Raw genomic sequence first — 12458 nt, 5'->3', positions numbered from 1 at the left:
TTTTACCATTCTCCTGGCCTTGACTGCCCTATTGCAGCCACAACTTTGGATTGTTTTTTGTTTAGTTTTGTGTTCTGTTTTTACAACCCAAAACAACACCAATTATTATGAAACAAAAATTTTACATACCAAAAGTGCTGACTATTTACAGACATTTTAAAGAAACCAAGATTTTATTTTTATAACACCTACACCTTTTAACATTTGTACCTAGTTTTATTACTTAATTTTCTCCAGTAACTACAGAGTTAACTTTTAACTTCTTTTATTTTTTCTTTCTTTAACTTCCTCAAACCACAGTTTGTTTGGGCCAGATCCTTTTTCCTTGCTGCATCTATTTCTTTTCATGGGCACAGGCATTGTTTCACTACCAGTTTAAGAAGGAGGGTGGGCTTTTTGACTAACCCCCCCTTTTATCTATTTATGCACACCTATTTACATACACACATTACAATTAGATGCATCTTATTTAATAATTAACATTTTCTCTCTGTCCGGACTTAATACAATTTTCCCTTGAGGCAGTAACAGTGCCTCAGCACCGATGCATCATAAGAAAGAATAATAACAGGGCTACAAACAACAAATAGAATAGGGAGAACAACAACATAAACAGCACAATAAAAGTCCTTCCTCGGTATAGTCTGAGAGGAGGGATTTAACTATATTTTTGGGAAGTGGTCTTGCTGGGTTCAGGCAAATTTCAGCCAGCTGGGCAGACCCAATGTGCCCAACCCGGTCAGCATGATCGGCTCACAATGTCCCCAGGGAGGGAGAGACCTTAACCAGCAGTTCCTGTTGCAATGAGGAAGAGCTGGGGTCAGTCTTCTCCTTCTGAAAACTGCCAGGACCTTATTGTGAGTGGGATCAGGCACATCCAGATACACACCAATTAGGTACAACAGATTGTACAATTTAATTCACACAGCAAATTCTTTCCCAATGGGTTGACGAGAGAACACGGACTAAAGACAAACGCATGATGGTTAAGACGGTGAGGGGTGGGGAATGGGATCATTTCCCACACCTACAGCCTTAATTACATCTGAAGAAAGGGGAACAGAAGGAAACTTTTATGCCCTAAGGGTAGAGCGAGATACTCCAGCATTTATTGAGCTAGGGTTAACAATACCAATTTATTTAAACATGAGACCATAGAGCCAGTTTGGTCTCTGACAGGAATGGGGCGATGATGTTATTAGTCTCGTTATCAGTCTCCTGGTTTTCCTAAAATTAAGTGGTGGTGAAGGTGGAGTAGGGGAAAACTGACAAGTAAGGATATGGTGTTTTGTTTGGGACTCCTTCAGGACGATGAGAAACCCCAAGGGGGGACGCATGGGACAATTTCTTATAAGATGGCTTTCCTGCTTGCAGTATGCATAGCCCTTTTTACGAGAGTATTTAGTTTTCTTGTGCCCTTCTGGGAAAGGGGCTTGCTTCGACACTTCCCCCACACGAGAGGGATGTCGGGGGGTAGGGACAGGTTGCTCCGGCGCCCCTCCTGGACGAGGTCCTCATCTAGGGGGCCGTACGGGGCAAGCAGGGCAATCCTGGATGAGATGACCCTCTTGCTTACAATAGGAGCAACATTTCTTTGGGCACGCATCTCTCCAATGGCCCTCTTGCCCACATGTAAAGCAAGCATTTGATCTAGGCTGAGGGTTTAACCCCTGTGGAGGCAGGGCCTCCGCTGTTCCCAGTTCTTGCTTTCGCCCCCTCCTTTTGTTAGCGTCCTGCACTGTTTGAATCTGCAGTGCCATAAGCTTGGATTCTGCCTCACCCTTTTCCTTTTCCAATTGTTTATGGAAATGCTACGCTGCGGCTAAAATACCTTCTAAATCTTTGCCTGCCTGGCAAACAATACTTAATTTTTCCTGCCCCTCTTTTAATTGGGTTTATAGTTTTTCCTGAGTGTTTTTAAAACCCCCAACGTCTTGGGATTCCTGATGTTGCTTTTTATTTCATTATGCCATTCAAAATATGCATCAAGCTGTTCCTGACACACAGCGTTGGTAAGAAGTGCACCCCTTAGATGCACAATCTTTTCGAGGTCGAAACTTCCCTTTAGGGGAAACTTGTTGTGGATCTTTTCTGGTATACCAATTCCAATTTTGTAAATATTTACACGTCGATGGACCACGATGTACATACATATATGCAGCAGGTGTGCCTTTTGGTGGGACCAGAATCCCTTCAGATTAACCAGCCCTCATTCTCGCTTCAGCCCGCTCTCACTCAAGCCACACACACACACAAGGAACGCTTATAGGATTACCGTGGTTCTAACACCAATGGCCTCATTACCTGCCCTGGGCAGGGGCAAAGGGGTAGGTTACTGTGAGTCGGAACCACAGCTGGAGACCTACAAGGGAAGAAAGGTGAAGGGGAGGCGAGCCTCCTCAGGGACTTTTACCCTAACGGAAAGCCCGTGGTCCCCGCAAGCCCCCTACCAGCTCAGGGCACCAGCCTTCAAGCCAACGGTGCTTCTGGAGCAGACAAGTCAGCAGTGCGGTTTTCCCAGGGCTCCCCTTCTCTCTGAGAAGGGAAGGGAGCTTATGGCTCTGAGGGGCAAAGAGAGGAACTCTGCGGTCCTATGGAGGACAGTGCTCGAGGAGCGGTCACAGGGTTATAGGTTGTGGAAGGGAAGGAAAAAGGACTGGGAAACATACACGCAGCCCAGCTGGGTAGCCACTTACCAAGGCCTGCCAGCTGGGGAACTTCACAATCTCTCCAAGCTCAGCTGTGGGGCTTGCTTTCGAGACACTCCCAGTCACGAGCTTTCGCTTCGCAGGAGGCTCGGGGCGTCTTCCCACAGCTGTCACTCACACTGGCCGCTTGGCCGTCACACACAGGCACATTCTTGACATAGTCGTCAAGGCAAGAACACCGAAAACGAATAGACCCCGGGTCCCTGCCAACCTGGAGGAATGGGGACTCCCGATCAACTCCCAGGGCGTTAGAGCCCAAGGGCAGATCAGGATTCCGCGGACCAAAGGAGCGTGGTCCGGGGGTAGCAGGATACCTTAGAGTGAGGACCTCAATACCCACGAACCCTGAGACTTGGAAATCCTTCGGAAAGGATCTCAGGACTTACGATACGATATGAGCTCAAGACCGAAAACTAGAAAACAGCAAACCCGAAGACCCAAAACCCAGAAAACCCAAGACCCAGAAAAAGGAAAACCCCTTAAAAGAGCGTCAGGCCTGTCTGAAATTAAAAGTTGGATTCCATCTTGTGATTTACCCCAAGCCGGAGCCTACGGGCCAGTCCTCTGCCAAACCCCAATAGAGATTTCAAAAGGTTTGGGAGGAGACTGTCCGCGGTCCTCTGGTTCAAGGGAGTCATCTGTGGAATCCCGGACGAGCCCCCAAATTGTTGTGGAAAATCGACCACACCGTTTATTTTAGATCAGACAGCCCAAGGCTCTTTTATTGATTACAAGTGTGCACACAGGGAGAAACAGCAGTTCCCTACGCAGAGGGTCGGCTGTTCTACATATTACAAATTTTACCAAGCTTATAAAGGTTAAAACCACAAAACGTAGCACGCTGGTTATACATGTTATTTGCCTTATTTGGAATATAATGTTGATGATAAGCAAGCTGACCAATTAATTCTCCATCTATGGCTTTTCCTGTTATTGTCTTTGCCAGTCAAGTCTGTGGTTTGACCATTCTAGCACCTTTTCTGTAGTCCTGACAGCAGGCTCAGCTGTTGTAACTTAACAGATATTCTGGTTCCCCTTTTTGGGGCCCTGACCACATCTTTCTTCCTCAGCATGCCCTTTGTAGAGAAAAACAAGTTTAGCAAAAGTTAAAACTCTTGCTCTTAGCTAAAGGCTTTTGGGCCTACTCTTACTCTATTCTCAGCAAAAAGCCTGGGGCCTTGGGTAAGGTAGGGTCAAGGGGGGGTTTCCCCATCACTATGGTGATCCCAAAGAAAAGGCACTTAAACACTGTGATGATATGGGGAATCTGTCAATGTACAGCATATGAATTCTGGTTGATGTTAGGATGTTATATCATGGAATGCCTCTAAGCAGTAGAATCCACCATTTGTTGATGGGGACTATAGTCCATTCCTACCAGACCATGGACAAAGGAGGAGAGTTGTTAACTTTGATGACTGTGCTCTGATCGAGTGATGGATATGCTAAGAAGATTGAGCTGAGAAACCAATTCAACCAAGTTTATTTGCAGTCGCCTGGTGAAATGGGGAGTGGAAAATGACCAACAGCAGAACAAAGCAACCAGGTGTTAATAGAGGGGCATATAAACTTGAGGGACTCAGAGAGCAGCATGCAGGAATCTTTGGGTGGTAGAGAGGCAGAAACAGACATGCTTTTGTAGCAGGGATCCACTTTAACTGCAGGACCAGGTCAGGTCAGAGAGAGCTAGCTGACCGAAAGAGGGAAAGAGGCTCCATCTTTTTAAAGAGAAGCTATAAGGAAAAGAATCCTAGGCAGGCTAGAGGACTCTGTCCAAGTCCAAAGAACTCTCCAGAGTGGTGAGGAAATTAAGGCAATGAAATGCATATAGGTGTGTTTATTTATCTAGATCTATGTATTTTTTTGTGCTACTAAGTAAAGAGTAAATTGTGGTTAGAATCCTGTGAAAGTCTATTTGTCTGTCTGGCTTTCACTGTCACTTGCCCCGAGGACTTAAACTGTAAGCCTAGAGTGTCCACACGGTTGGAGTTCTGGCAGAGGGTATGTTTAGGCTACAGATTAGTCTGAGGTGCCAACTCTGGTAACATAAGCTAAACAGCTGGACCACAGGGTCCCAGCTCTCAGAAGTGGGTACTAGAGAGAAGATCTGTATCCTGAGAGTGTGATTAGGAACCCCAAGCTAGAGGCAGTGCCAGACTATGCTCAGATTCAGGAAGCTCAATGCATATGGACTCAATGAAATGGGCCCGAAACAGCTTGGGGAGTGTCTAGCCAGAGGGAGAGCTCTACCAGTGCTGAGTGCATGTGTCTACCAAAAGAAGAGTTGAAAGGCCAAAATATTTCAGCTCCTCTGTCAAGCCCAGTGTTTCTCAAACTGGAGCCGCTGCTTGTGTTGGAAAAGCCCCTGGCGGGCTGGGACAGTTTGTTTACCTGCTCCATCCGCAGATCTGGCCGATCGTGGCTCCCACTGGCTGCAGTTCGCTGCTCGAGGCCAATGGGAGCTGCTGGATGCAGCGCAGGCCGAGGGACGTACTGGCCTCTGCTTCCAGTAGCTCCCATTGGCCTGCAGCAGCGAACTGTGGCCAGTGGGAGTTATGATCAGCCGGACCTCTGGATGGGGCAGGTAAACAAAGTGGCTCGGCCCGCCAGGGGCTTTTCCTGCACAAGCGGTGTCCCAAGTTTGAGAAACACTGGTTAAGCCTGACCCCCAAAATCCTTGTCTTTCATCAAAAATGTTTGCCTTTTAGAGTGTAGACTTGATCTCTTCAGTTACTTTCATGGAAGAGTGCTCTTATTTGGCCTTATTCTAATCTTCTGGATCTGTACAAATCCTTAACTTGGAGGTGTCTTTGCAGCAGCAGCAAGAAACGAAAAACAGAGCTCTGGTTTCCTTTATATATGTGTGTGTCTATATATATATAGACACATACCATGTGAAGCATGTAGGAATGCACTCACAGTGATAAAGAAGAATGCTCTTTTCAAAATTCCAGTCCCTTTTTCACTATCTTAGATTTTCTTGTCTCACATCCTCTGTGTAATTTCTCTGTTTCCACCTCACCACCACCACCACCATCACCTTTAATACTCTACATGGCATTTATGACCTTTAGTAATTACATATATCTGAATTTTTTCCGTAAGGCAAATGGAAAACAAACATGTCAGTTCAGCAACTGTAATTATGTATGAAAGAATATCATATAAAGTGTGACTAATACTGGACAGCTCTTGGATGCAGTTAGGGATGGACTTAATTTATGCTGGAGAACATTTACATCTTAGTGAAACACATACAGTGTTTATGTACACAGTAGCACAGAATATTCTTATACACATCTATATTCATAAAATCAAAAGTATTTCTGATTTGTACCTGGCCCCACAGCATGCAAACATTATTGGGACTGAAATTCAGTGGTGTCTCAACCTGTTCTCCAGTTGTTTGCACACAACTTTTCAGATGTAATCACCTGCGATTGCATTTTTAGTTCTCTTAATACCAACATGTAGGCAATATATTTTGCATATGTAAATTATATTTAAATATAATCATCTCAGTGCCCAACTAGATTCTATTATCTGTGTACAGAGGCATTGGCGCACAAAAAGTGCATGCACACACATGTAGAATTACAAAGTTTCATGCAGGCCTGTGGAGATTATTACCCGCTTCTCAGTGGAGCTAGATTTCTTTCTGTAAAGAAGACATGACTGTTTTCTTTTTCCACTCAGAAGTTATTCTAGCTCTCCTTCATCTAGCAATGTATATGATTATTTCTGCATTTAAATATAATACATTTAAGGGAGAGTCAAGAGGAGCAAATATGTATTAATAAATATTCATGATTCATGAGATGTCTGAGGGGGGACATAACAGTTTTCAAGTACATAAAAGGTTGCTAAAAGATGAAGGGAGAAAAATTGTTCTCTTTAACCTCTGAGGATAAGCAATGGGCTTAAATTGCAGCATGAACAATTTAGGTTGGACATTAGGAAAAACTTCCTAACTATCAGGATGGTTAAGCACTGGAATAAATTGCCGAGGGAGGTTGTGGAATCTCCATCATTGAGATTTTTAAGAGCAGTTTAGACAAACATCTGTCATGGATGGTCTAGATAATACTTAGTCCTGCCTTGAGTGCAGGGGGCTGGACTAGATGACCTCTCAAGGTCCCTTCCAGTCCTATAATTCTGTGACTATGAATCAAAGCAGAAAAGCACATTGGAGCATATGACGGATAGAGGAAAACTCAAGAATCCACATATAGGAAGAAAGATACAAGGTTTACTTTGAAGTTGTGGTTCTCCCAAATTGTACCCAAGTGCATTATCATCATGTCAGAAGTGAATTATATTGCACATGAGCAAATGAAAAAACGTGATTATGAAGAATATGATGACAAATCCGTGCCCTTCACTTATTCATCAATAGGTTCTGTGTTCATCTGCTATATATTTAGGCAATTTTAATAGGTGCTTGGGAGATGTTAGGTGGGTAAGTATCTACTGATGGATTCTACCTATCAACAGTGATATATTAAAAGGACAGGAGAGGCTGAAAAGATCCAGCATCCAGTCAATATAAAGAAAAGTTTTGAGATTTTGTTCTAAGCATTATAGATATAGCAACTACTTCTTTATCTTATGGAGGAGGTGGCTGTGCTTTGAATGTAGAGAGCTTACATCTAGCTAATGCTATGTATTGTTATCTTGGGGCCAGATCCTTGGCTGATATAATTGGCCTGGTTGCAGTATATGGAATTATGCCTATTTACATCAACTGAGGAACTGTTATATAGTGCTCTGAATGTGCAATCAGTTGCATGATTTCCAGGTTCAAATTCCATTCAAGCTGTTATACTATTGGAAACAGATTGTTTTTAATATTACAGTCTCACTTTGTGGCAACTTGTGGTTATGTAAACCCAAATGCCATACTCAGGGTACATCTAAACTACCCACTGGATCGGCGGGTAGTATTTGATGTATTGGGGATTGATTTATCGCATCTCATCTGGACACAATAAATCGATCCATGAATCAACGCTCGTACTCCACCTCAGCAGGAGGAGTAAGCAGAGCCGATGGGGGAGCCGTGGCAGTCAACTCGCCACCATGAGGATGGCCAGGTAAGTCAAAATAAGATACTTTTTCTTCAGCTACACGAATAGCGTAGCTGAAGTTGCGTATCTTAGTTCGAACCCCCCTCCCATCCACCCTCCGCTAGTGTAGCCCAGGCCTTAGTCATATACAGCATCAACCAAATTTAAACTCAAGTGATAAAATCCTGGCCCTTTTAAATTCAATGGCAACATCCCAGTCACTTCAGTGAGTTCAGAATCCCACCCAAGATCTTTTGGTTCACAACGTGCCCTCCTGCTTATCACGCTAAAGAAGCATCTCCTTTAGCTCAAATAGTGGAGAGAACTTCTGTGTCTATAATTGCTACAACAGTCTCAGCACTTTACCTCATAGTTTCTGGTTCTTGCCTCTCAGCTTCTCCTGTCCTCTCAGCTTCTCCTGTCCTTTTAAAATATGGTTGTTGATATGTGGAATCTCTCAGCAGATGATTATGTAGTGTAACACTTACCTGCTAGCCCATCTCCAGCACTGTTAATAAAAAAAAATGGCTAAATACATAACAGATGAACAGGGCACGTATTGATGAATATATGAAGGACACAGAACTGTCGTCATATCTTTCACAGCCACATTTTTTCCACATGCTCACGTTCTGACATGATAGTAATCCACTTGGGTACAATTTGGAAGACTCACAGGGTCAAAGTGGGCCTTGTATCACTCTTCTGCCATTTGGATACTTTTCAGGTACTTTTATACTAAATTTCACTATCACCATCCTGTGTTTGTGGGAAGCATGTTCACTCTCATGAATAATATTAAGTTCTTGCATATGTGCCCCTTCCCACAATGTATAGATATAAATGTAGAGACAAACATATGTATATGTATAATATGAGACAGTGTAGCAACATTACATGTATATTATAATATAGGAATATAATAGTTAGAGTACCTGATTTACATATACAAAAGCAATTTGTGCTCACAACTCTTAGTTTTTGTGCAAATGTAGAGGTTGCTTTTGAAAATTTGACCCTATAAGTGCATTTTCTGTGACTTATTTCAATGTAGTCTATAGGTAACTTACTACTATGTGAATTTCAGATATTTATATGCTGCACATTTTTTTTATAGATCATCTACACTTAGAGAGTTTCTGAGCCTATTACCGAGCCTGCAGTTTCTTATAGAAGTTCATGATACTTTTCCAGTGATGTCAAAGGCTTTTCCAAAAAGTGTATTATTAGCAAACAGTTACTGTGCTATACCACTGACATGCTGTATTTTACTTTACGTGGGTTTCATCGGGGGCATATACTGCTCCCTCTCTGTGACTGACTCCATTAGTCTGGGGTAGTAAAATATTCAACATTATCGATCAGTAAGGATCCATTGGAGAGCATCAGGGTGAACTAAAGAGAGCTGAAAAGCAATCAGGAATGTCAGAAAAAGTTATTACACAGATTGAATCTATTTCCCCATGTTAAGTATCCTCACACCTTCTTGTCAACTGTCTTAAATGCAGCAAAGAATCCTGTGGAACCTTATAGACTAACAGACATTTTGGAGCATGAGCTTTCATGGGTGAATACCCACTTTGTCAGATGCATGTAGTGGAAATTTCCAGGGCCAGGTATATATATGCAGGCAAGCTAGAGATAATGAGGTAGTTCAATCAGGGAGGATGAGGCCCTGTTCTAGCGGTTGAGGTGTGAAAACCAAGGGAGGAGAAACTGGTTTTGTAATTGGCAAGCCATTTACAGATCCAGACTAACACGGCTACCCCTCTGATACCGTCTTAAATGGGCGATCTTGATTATCACTACAAAAGTTTTTTTTTCTCCTGTTGATAATAGCTGATCTTAATTAATTAGCCTCTTAGAGTTGATTTGGCTACTTTTCATGTTCCGTATGTGTATATATATCTCGTCACTATATGTTCCCTTCTATGCATCTAAAGAAGTGGGCTGTAGCGCACGAAAGCTTATGCTCAGATAAAATTTGTTAGTCGCTAAGGTGTCACAAGTACTCCTGTTTTTTTGTTTTGTTTTTGTTTTTTAAAAAAGAAAAGAATATTTCAAAGATGTCCTAGAAAACCTGGGATCTCACATGGCAACTTGACAAACTAATGCCATCTTCAAACACACCTAGTTTGGAGGGCTTACTATACATACAAAAGCTGACCACACTCCATGCTGGTGATTGAAAGGCTAGAATTTGTGATCTCTACCTAAGCTCTTTTGACATTTTTCTTTTTTGCCTTTTATGTCTCTGCTTTTTTATCTCCTCACTTTGTATTTTGAACTTGTTTCCATCTTTACTGTACCACTTGTGAATTCACTAATAATAATACAACAGCCACAAAGCTTGACTCACCGGGACCTGACCACTATGAAAGAGGAAACTCCAATAACTTTAGCTTCTTATAACTCACTCACTGGGATATCTGCTAGCAGAGACGGGCCTCCAGTGACCACTGGCATTTTAACCATTATGCTGCCTAGAACTGCGCTGAGTAGGGCTTCTACTGTTGCTACTCATAGTGCAGCTGGACCAGTACCAACACAGGAGCGGGAGGAAGACCCAGCAATATGCTCTTTCTGTGTATTTGTGTCTGGATGGAGATGATAAAGAATGGCTATTACTATGTAACATTGGATTTGATCACACTGCAGCCTTCAGAATGTTGCTCATTCTAATATAAACGGATCCAAACAAAGATGGTTATTGTTTTTTTGTATAATGCCAATAGTGTGTTAGGCACTTAATTTCCCATCTTGGCCCTGCTTCCTTTGCTACAATACTTCAGGCAGTAATTCTCATACATCAAGTTGATCCCACTCTGTGATTGGCGTACAAGGTCAACTGTCATCAGCCCTGTCATGCTCAAAGGCTGCAGTGCTCTGGTAATTAAGGCTGCTAGTTAGATGGGAGGGCTTCTTTTCCTGCTATTTGATGTAGAGTAGGTACAGATGACAGATTTATAGTTTTAATTCAAATACGGTATTTGTCTTTGACAACTTAATTCTGTTTGCAGAGAAGTTCTGGACCCTTTCTCTTGCCAAGTCATTACAGAAAGGCCTCACATCTTGGATCTACCAGGAAGCTTTATGGATTAAAGGAATAGCCGAGGGGGCTCTGCATTAGTGCTGATGGAGGCAATAAATGTTTGCTTTGTCCTGCTTATGTTTGTGGTAAGCATGTTCATGCTGGCTTCAGTTACCAAGTTTTTTCATATTTTAACACCAAGCCAGATACAGATTCTCCCCACTCCCTCTTTGTTTACAGTCTCCATTTAAATTGTGAAGATTTTTCTTTTTGCAGATGTCTTACACAAATCAGTTAATTGGACTTCTAAAAAGAAAGGCACAATGATGGCCGGAATTTACAAGACATTAACACCACGCATGGACTTCATTAACAAGAAAGCAAAGAATAAAAATATAACTGTAATAAAACCAACCTTAACCCAACATCCCAAATCACTTCAAAATGCAAAGTTTTGAAATATAAAAGCATTTCAACAATGACAATTATTACAGGGTCCTCACCCTAATGGAAGAGGCAGTCCCATCTGTCAGTGATAGACACTTTCTTCAGACCTGAAGACCTCTCTGAAGTTCAAAAGCTTGTCTCTTCTACAAACAGAAGTTGGTGCAATAAAATATATTATTTCACCTACTTTGTCTCTCTCAGTGGTAGATATATTACATTAAAAGAACACGGAGGTTGCAAAGTGAATTACCCAAACATTAGGAAATACTAGAATTAAGGTGACCTATAAAACCACAGTTTGCAGGCTTTATGATACAGTCTTTGACCATGTGATCACATACTAATTTCCCTCCTTCTGGTGGGTCATCATCAGGGTTTGAATTCAGCACTTTCAGATCCACAGTACAAAATGTTTCCACTTGAGCTATAGGAATAACCATGTCAGTGATAGTGTTATCCTCTGTGTGGATAGATGCCCATAGATGGGGATATGATATTCCCTTTGTTATATGCAGTGTTGTTGTAGTGATGAGTTACACAACTATTAATGAGACAGAAATGAAATATTGGGTATCAGAATTCCTGGAATCTGTTCCTGGCACTGGGAGTAGCGTATGGTCAAGTGGTTAGAGACACACATTCAAGCATATCATTTGGCTCAATTATTCTAAAAGGCAGTGTGCCAAGATGGCTGGGACTGAGATCCCTCTTATGAGACCCCTGGGCTTTAGCCCGGGTTTGCTTGAAGTGACTTTGTGCAGTCTCTTGGTTTTCTGCAGAAGGGGGTATGAGTCTTTGGTGAATCACTGTGGTTAGATGTTTGGCTCCTTCTACTACAATAAGAAGGGTTGTGAATTTTATGGAACTATTAACAGCAGCCAGTAGAGAAGATGGGGCTAAAACTCATGATTTCCTGGGCTGTTAGAGACTGCTGTATAGGTCTCGCTCAGAAATGACACTTGACCACCAAAGCAGGCATGACAGGGAAAGAGAAGCCAAATTCACGAGTATCAAGTGAGATGCATGACAGGTGGCAGATCTGGCTGCAGCAGCAGCAAAGGTTTGGAGAAATATAAGGGAACACTACTTTATATTTACAAAGACAACTTTTCTGTACTGAATTCACACAGAAAACTACTTGCTGTTTGACGCTTGGACCACCTTTCAAACCTTGAACACAACTCACGAGGATAAATACAAGCTTTA

At 42.4% G+C, this 12458-nt stretch overlaps 1 long non-coding RNA gene across 1 annotated transcript; it reads left to right on the top strand.

Moving 5' to 3' along the window:
• Positions 1 to 1615: 1615 nt before the first annotated feature.
• Positions 1616 to 10599, top strand: LOC115653674. Its single transcript, XR_004000977.1, has 3 exons — positions 1616 to 1730; positions 2579 to 2588; positions 10589 to 10599. It is a non-coding gene; the product is annotated as an uncharacterized LOC115653674 (long non-coding RNA).
• The last annotated feature ends 1859 nt before the right edge of the window (positions 10600 to 12458 follow it).

Source organism: Gopherus evgoodei, chromosome 6 (genome assembly GCF_007399415.2).
Source record: "Gopherus evgoodei ecotype Sinaloan lineage chromosome 6, rGopEvg1_v1.p, whole genome shotgun sequence".
Classification (NCBI taxonomy): Eukaryota; Metazoa; Chordata; order Testudines; family Testudinidae; genus Gopherus; species Gopherus evgoodei.
The sequence above is the reverse complement of the archived record's forward strand: the minus strand, read 5'-3'. Positions and strand labels throughout refer to the sequence as shown.